The 5,725-nt window shown below is 49.9% G+C and overlaps 1 long non-coding RNA gene across 1 annotated transcript in view; it reads left to right on the top strand.

Annotated features, from left to right (window-relative positions):
- The first annotated feature begins 2,269 nt into the window (after positions 1-2,269).
- Positions 2,270-5,725, top strand: part of LOC106726088 — a 12,964-nt gene continuing 9,508 nt past the window's right edge. Inside the window, exon 1 of the long non-coding RNA XR_001362097.1 lies at positions 2,270-2,327. This is a non-coding gene — a long non-coding RNA (uncharacterized LOC106726088). The remainder of the gene's footprint in view (positions 2,328-5,725) is intronic.

Raw genomic sequence — 5,725 nt, 5'->3', positions numbered from 1 at the left:
GTACAGAGTGAGGGGAGAGAGACCACTTTATTTTATTTTTATTTATTTTAAATATATATTGATTTCAGAGAGGAAGGGAGAGGGATAGAGATAGAAACATCAATGACGAGAGAGAATCATTGATCCACTGCCTCCTGCACACCCCCCACTGGGTATCTAGCCGGTAACTTGCAACTGGGAGCATGTGCTCTGACTGGGAATTGAACTGTGACTTCCTGGTTCATAGGTCAACGCTCAACCACTAAGTCATGCTGGCCTGGCGAGAGAGACCACTTAGATCAGGGGTCCTCAAACTACGGCCCGCGGGCCACATGTGGCCCGCCGAAAACATTTATCCGGCCTGCCGGGTGTTTTTGCCACCGCTGTGTGCATAGGAATTTGTTCATAGTTTTTTTTTTAAACTATAGTCCGGCCCTCCAATGGTCTGAAGGACAGTGAACTGGCCCCCTGTTTAAACAGTTTGAGGACCCCTGACTTAGATGGACCCATGAGGAGGTGAAGAAGCCCATTGGGTGATCTGTGAAGAGCTTTCCAGGTGGTTGGAGCAGCAAAGGCGATGGTCCTGGAGCAGGAGAGAGGGAGGATTATCTGAGGAACAGGGACATCGGAGAGGGGACTGGGGCGGGTGTGCAGGAGAGGTGGTCCCTGGAGTACACTTTGAGAAACAGGTCTGTGTGAAGGGTCAGGCCTCGGCCTGCCTCTGCCATCTGAAAATTGGGGTTTTTATATATGTTTTCCCTTCTCATTGTTGGTCTTCCCTCGAGACACCAAGCTCCATCAGGGCCAGGGCTGTGCGCTGCCCTCCCAGCATCTTCCGTACCGCCTGGCGCAGACACACCAGGCCTCGGAAACAATTGTTGGTGGAACACTCAGGACCGTCCTATGGGGCAGATTTCACTATCTCACAGGGACCTCGAGGATGTGTACCTGAACCCTACAGAGGGCTTGTTAAAACCCACATGGTTGACCCCAGCGCCCCCGAGTTTCTGGTTAGAGGGACCCTTCTAACAAGTTCCTTGGTGCTACTGATGCTGCTGGTCTGGGGATCAGAGTTTGAGAACCACTGATGCTGAAGGTTTGAAGCTTAGCCCGGCTGGGTCTCAAGCCCAACTGAGCTACCAGATCCATTGGGGATTGAAGCCTTACTGCCTATTGTGTAGGGGCAGCTGGACCTGTGAGCACCTCTGTGAGGAGCTGCTCCCAGTGGCTGGGCCTATCAGAACGCTGTGCACCTGAGACAAATGTTGGGGTGACCCATGAACAGAAGACCCTGAGACACTGGGTGGAAACCATCAAGAAGGGTAACCCCTCCCTCCTTTCCTGCCTCCCCCCACCGCCCTCATCCACCTCACATACACAGACTCACTTGCTGTGCCCAGGAGTTAAATTACTGCCTGATCTTATCCTTGACTTGTGCTAAACTATGTCCAATAAAATTCTTTTAAATCCTTTTAAGGAATTCCCTCTTTTCAGTCCCCCCTCCCTTTAGAGCCTTCCAGATTTTCAGCTCTTCATATCTTCATTTTCCGCCTGAGAAGCATTCCTTCCCAAGCTGTTGTGTGGAAATGGATGTTGGTGCTGCCTGTGAAAGTTTTCTGAAAAGATGGGATGCTCCTTGCTTGCTGAGCACCTTCAAGGTGTTGGGGGGTTGCTGAATGTCAGAGGTACACACGGGGCCAATAGGTGGGGCTCTGGCTCACAGACCTGTTATATTTGGCCCTGCTGGGTTAAATTTTTTTAAACAATTTTGAATTAGTTGCCAACCTTTAAAAATTGGGAGATTTTACATAAGTTCTTTTTTTTTTTTTTCCTTTTGATACATTGGGAGACCTGGCTGACATCCCTCACGGATGGTGTGCTGGTGCCGGGTCATGGCCTCCTCACCTCTTGCCTGTGGTTTGCCCCTCAGCCCACATTATGTCCTTTAAGTTACCACGGGCCCAGGGAATTGTGAATTGCTGGTCTCTTGCGCTGGTAAATTGTCTAGGGTCAGATAGTAAATGGCAAAGCCGTATCTGAATCCAGGTCTGTGTGACCTAAAAGCCCAAGCATGGCACTGAAAAACAAGCCGCTATCAGTATGGGTGGCAGGAGGAGCGCGTGGCGCCTCTGGCCCCGAGGAAACACCTTAAAAGGGAGTTGCTGTCAGCGGTTTAAGGATATGCCTTCCTTCCCATTCATAACCAACTGTCAGTTAGTCATAAAGTTCTGGGTTGTTTTTCTATGGCCTGAAGGGTTATGCAGAGCTCTCCAAACTTTTTTTTTTAAATCCATCTTCTCCCTTGAGACGGAAAGGCTTAGATTTGCAAGGTAACTGGTTATTAGGAGGTGAGTGTGGGGAGGTGGTGGGGGTGGTGTTTTTCTCCCTTAGCTCTCTGGGGTGGGGGGAACCTAACTGGGTGTTTGTGGGTGAGTGTGTGTGTGGGGGGCGGTTTGCAGTTTGTTGCATTGGGGTGGGGAGGGGACGATTTTGCCTGCAGTCACTGCTCCAGGCACTCGGCCTCCTCTCTGTGCCTCGGACACCCCACGCAAACTCCGTCCTTCTGTCCGGAGTGGCCTTCCCACGGATTTCCAAACAGCTGTCCCCTCAGGTCTCAGGCACTGTCACCTGGGGATCTGACGGAGACCTGTCCTGGCCGGGATCAGGGTGCAGGGGGTGAGGCTGGGGCATGCAAGGGCACAACTTTCCTTGAAGCTTTCTTTTAAAAGTTGATATTTTGCTCATAATAGATTTGTTTTGTACTAATTTTGATTAAAAATATTCTATCAAAATGTTATTTATTTATTTTAAAATTTTTTTGGTAAGGGTTTATTTGAGCCAGACTGATGACAGATGCCAGGGAGCAAGATCTCAAACGTTATTTATTGTGATTACTGACATTTTGGTGCCCCCTTACATTTTGCATCCCAGTGGAGGGCCCCACCTGCCTCACTCCAGCCCCGCTTTGCTCCTAGCCCCCAGGGAGCTCTGGATGGGGAGTCAGGAGACCTGGGTTCTGGGCCAGCCTGTGCCATCAGACTAGCTGTGTGACCGGGCACAAGTCCCCTTGGTGCCTTGAGCCTCTCCGCTGCACCACTGACCAGGGGAGGGCTTATACTTTAGTTCTAGAATGATCCAAGATACCTACTAAAGCTCTGATAGGTTGTGCATTGTCTCCTGGACACGTTGGGGCTGTTTCAGACCTCGCTGACACTGGTAATGATGGGTTGTCACTGTTCTTTTCCCAGCACCCCACGCGAGGGGTTCCTCTGTGCAAACACTGACCTTCAGGGCTGCAGCATGCCATGGGATTGCAGCCTTTGCTCATTTCCCCCATTTGGGGGAAATTTTCAGTTTTGGAGGTGAGAGTGGGGAGGTGGTGCACTCTATTCTTTGATGTCTTGCTTTTTGTTCTTTGGTTCCATCCATTGGATCATGGCACACATGTTCATTAAGGACTGAGCAAGCACTCGGGACCCAAAAGACACATGTCAGCCCACAGATCCACATGCTGCAAGACGTCTGCATGGGGTGAGGACTTCCAGCCAAGCCAGGGCCATGTGGAGAGAATGGTGCACGGCCCTTTCTCCTGGGAGGACCTGCAGCCCTGTGGTCTGCAAGTGCCATCAGCCCAGGGCACCTTCCTGACAAGCGAGTGCCACAGCTCTGTGTTATGGTTCTCCTGGTCCCGACACCTCACAGCCCACCTCCTTCATCCAGCTTTCCTCCACTGCTCCAGCCCTCAGGGGACTCGCGCCTTCGCTTTTCTCTCTAAGCCTTTACCAATTAATAGGTGTTCAGTCTAGAGCTTAATTAAGCTCTGTCTAGAGTTCCTTGTTGCTTCAGCCTGGCCAGAATGTCCTGGTTCTTGCAGGGAAGGGACACTTGCCTGGCAGTCGGTAACAGCAGGGAAGGCTCTGCCCCCCAACTTAGAGGGTACAAACAGGTACATCTTGCTCCATCGGCCATGCTTTAAAAATAATGAATTATGTGCCAGTATTTGAAAATTAGGAGACCTCGTAAAAAAAAATCTTCATTTCTGGCTTCCCTTGAAAACTTAAAAGATGTGCTGACCCTGAATGTACTGGTAAAATTGTCTGAGGCTGGCAACAACTTTTTCCATGAGATGGGGTATAGGTTCTCCAGTTTGCCACAGTCTCCACTGCCCCTTAATATCTAACACTGTGCTTCCTTTACTCATCTACTTTACCTGCCTGGCTCCTATAAACATTTGAGATTTTGTTGTTGTTGTTAATCCTCACTTGAGGATGTTTTTTTTCCCATTGATTTTCAGAGACAGTGGGGTGGGGGGTGGGAAGAGAGAGAGAGAGAGAGAGAGAGAGAGAGAGAGAGAAGGAGAGAGAGATGAGAGAGACACATTGATTGGTTGCCTCTCGCAATCGGGGATTGAGCTACAACTGAGGTATGTGCCCTTGACCAGAATGAAACCTGCTAGCCTTTAGTCTGAGGGTCAATGTTCTATCCACTGAGCCAAATCGGCTGAGGCAGCACTTGATATTTTCACCCTGGCTTTCAACTTTTTTCTTTAGGAGGAAAGACAGCTCCTTAGAGCTGCTATGCACCAGCAAGGCTCAGAGGAAGGCTGGGCATTATTGCTGAAGATTGTTGGGTAGATGTGGGAGGGGAGGGTCAGGAGGGTGCTTGCTAAGAATCTATTTTGTAGCCTCTTGGAACTCAGATGGGTGTTTGAACTTGGTTAGTACTAGTTGCTTTACTTGTATATACAGAGATATAATTAATGTGAATATAAAAGAATACATTTATAAAAATTAAAAGAAGCTAACTTATTGAGAGCACTTACTATGTGCCAGATCTGTTCTCAGAGTTTTACATTTAATTCATAACAACCCGATGTGGTCAGTACTATTATTTCCTCTATTTTTAGAGCCGAGACACAGGTAAGTAATTTGCTCAGGATTGCAAGAAGCTGTGATTGCAACACAGAATGAATGGCCCTGAACCTCAATTTTAGCAGGATTGCAGCGACCGGGAGATGATGGCTTTTTAAATGGCTGTCTTCCCTGCATCGTCTCATTTCCTGGGATTGTAACCTGTCTCCCTCCTGCTGGGAGTGCAAGGTTTGAGGCTCTCTGCCTTTGGCACAAGGTGGAAGGCACCCCGTCTGCAGGTCTGTTACTGTGGGCTGTTTGATCTGGGGCAAGAGGAGTGGACAGGATGGGAGTGGGCAAGAAAACAGTGGCCCTGCCACCCTGGACTCGGTCCCCTCAGACAGCCCACGAACCCCAGAAGCGCAGGGCCCACCAGCCAGCCCCTGGGTATGAGCTCATCGCCGTGTCCCCGAGTCTGAGGTCAGCACCCCGTGCAGCACTCTTGCTGCAGTGGAAGATTTTAGTATCCTGTTGTTACTTTGCATCGCTTCTGGGCTGTGTTCCCTCTTATTTCATTTTCATCTGAAATCCTGAGCTCACCCCCCTCAGCAGCTGACGGGACCATTTATTTCCAAGGCTGCAGCCAGTCAGAGGGCTGCCGACAGCTAAGCGGAGCAGTCTGGGCTTTTGCCACCTGGTTTTATTCCTGCAGACAGGCATGGGAGAAACGACGTCTTCATTTTTGCAGCGATGAAGCTGTCAGAGCCTCAGAGCTCCCGTTCTCATCCTTTTTGCCCAGAGGGCCCTGCTGTGGCGGACTCTGCCTGTTGGTCTTTTGTGCTTTTGGACGCAAAACCTTGAGAGAGCACAGTTTGAGCTTTGCAAGTGTCCTGTCC

This window comes from Myotis brandtii, unplaced genomic scaffold (genome assembly GCF_000412655.1).
Source record: "Myotis brandtii unplaced genomic scaffold, ASM41265v1 scaffold225, whole genome shotgun sequence".
Lineage (NCBI taxonomy): Eukaryota > Metazoa > Chordata > Mammalia > Chiroptera > Vespertilionidae > Myotis > Myotis brandtii.
The sequence above is the reverse complement of the archived record's forward strand: the minus strand, read 5'-3'. Positions and strand labels throughout refer to the sequence as shown.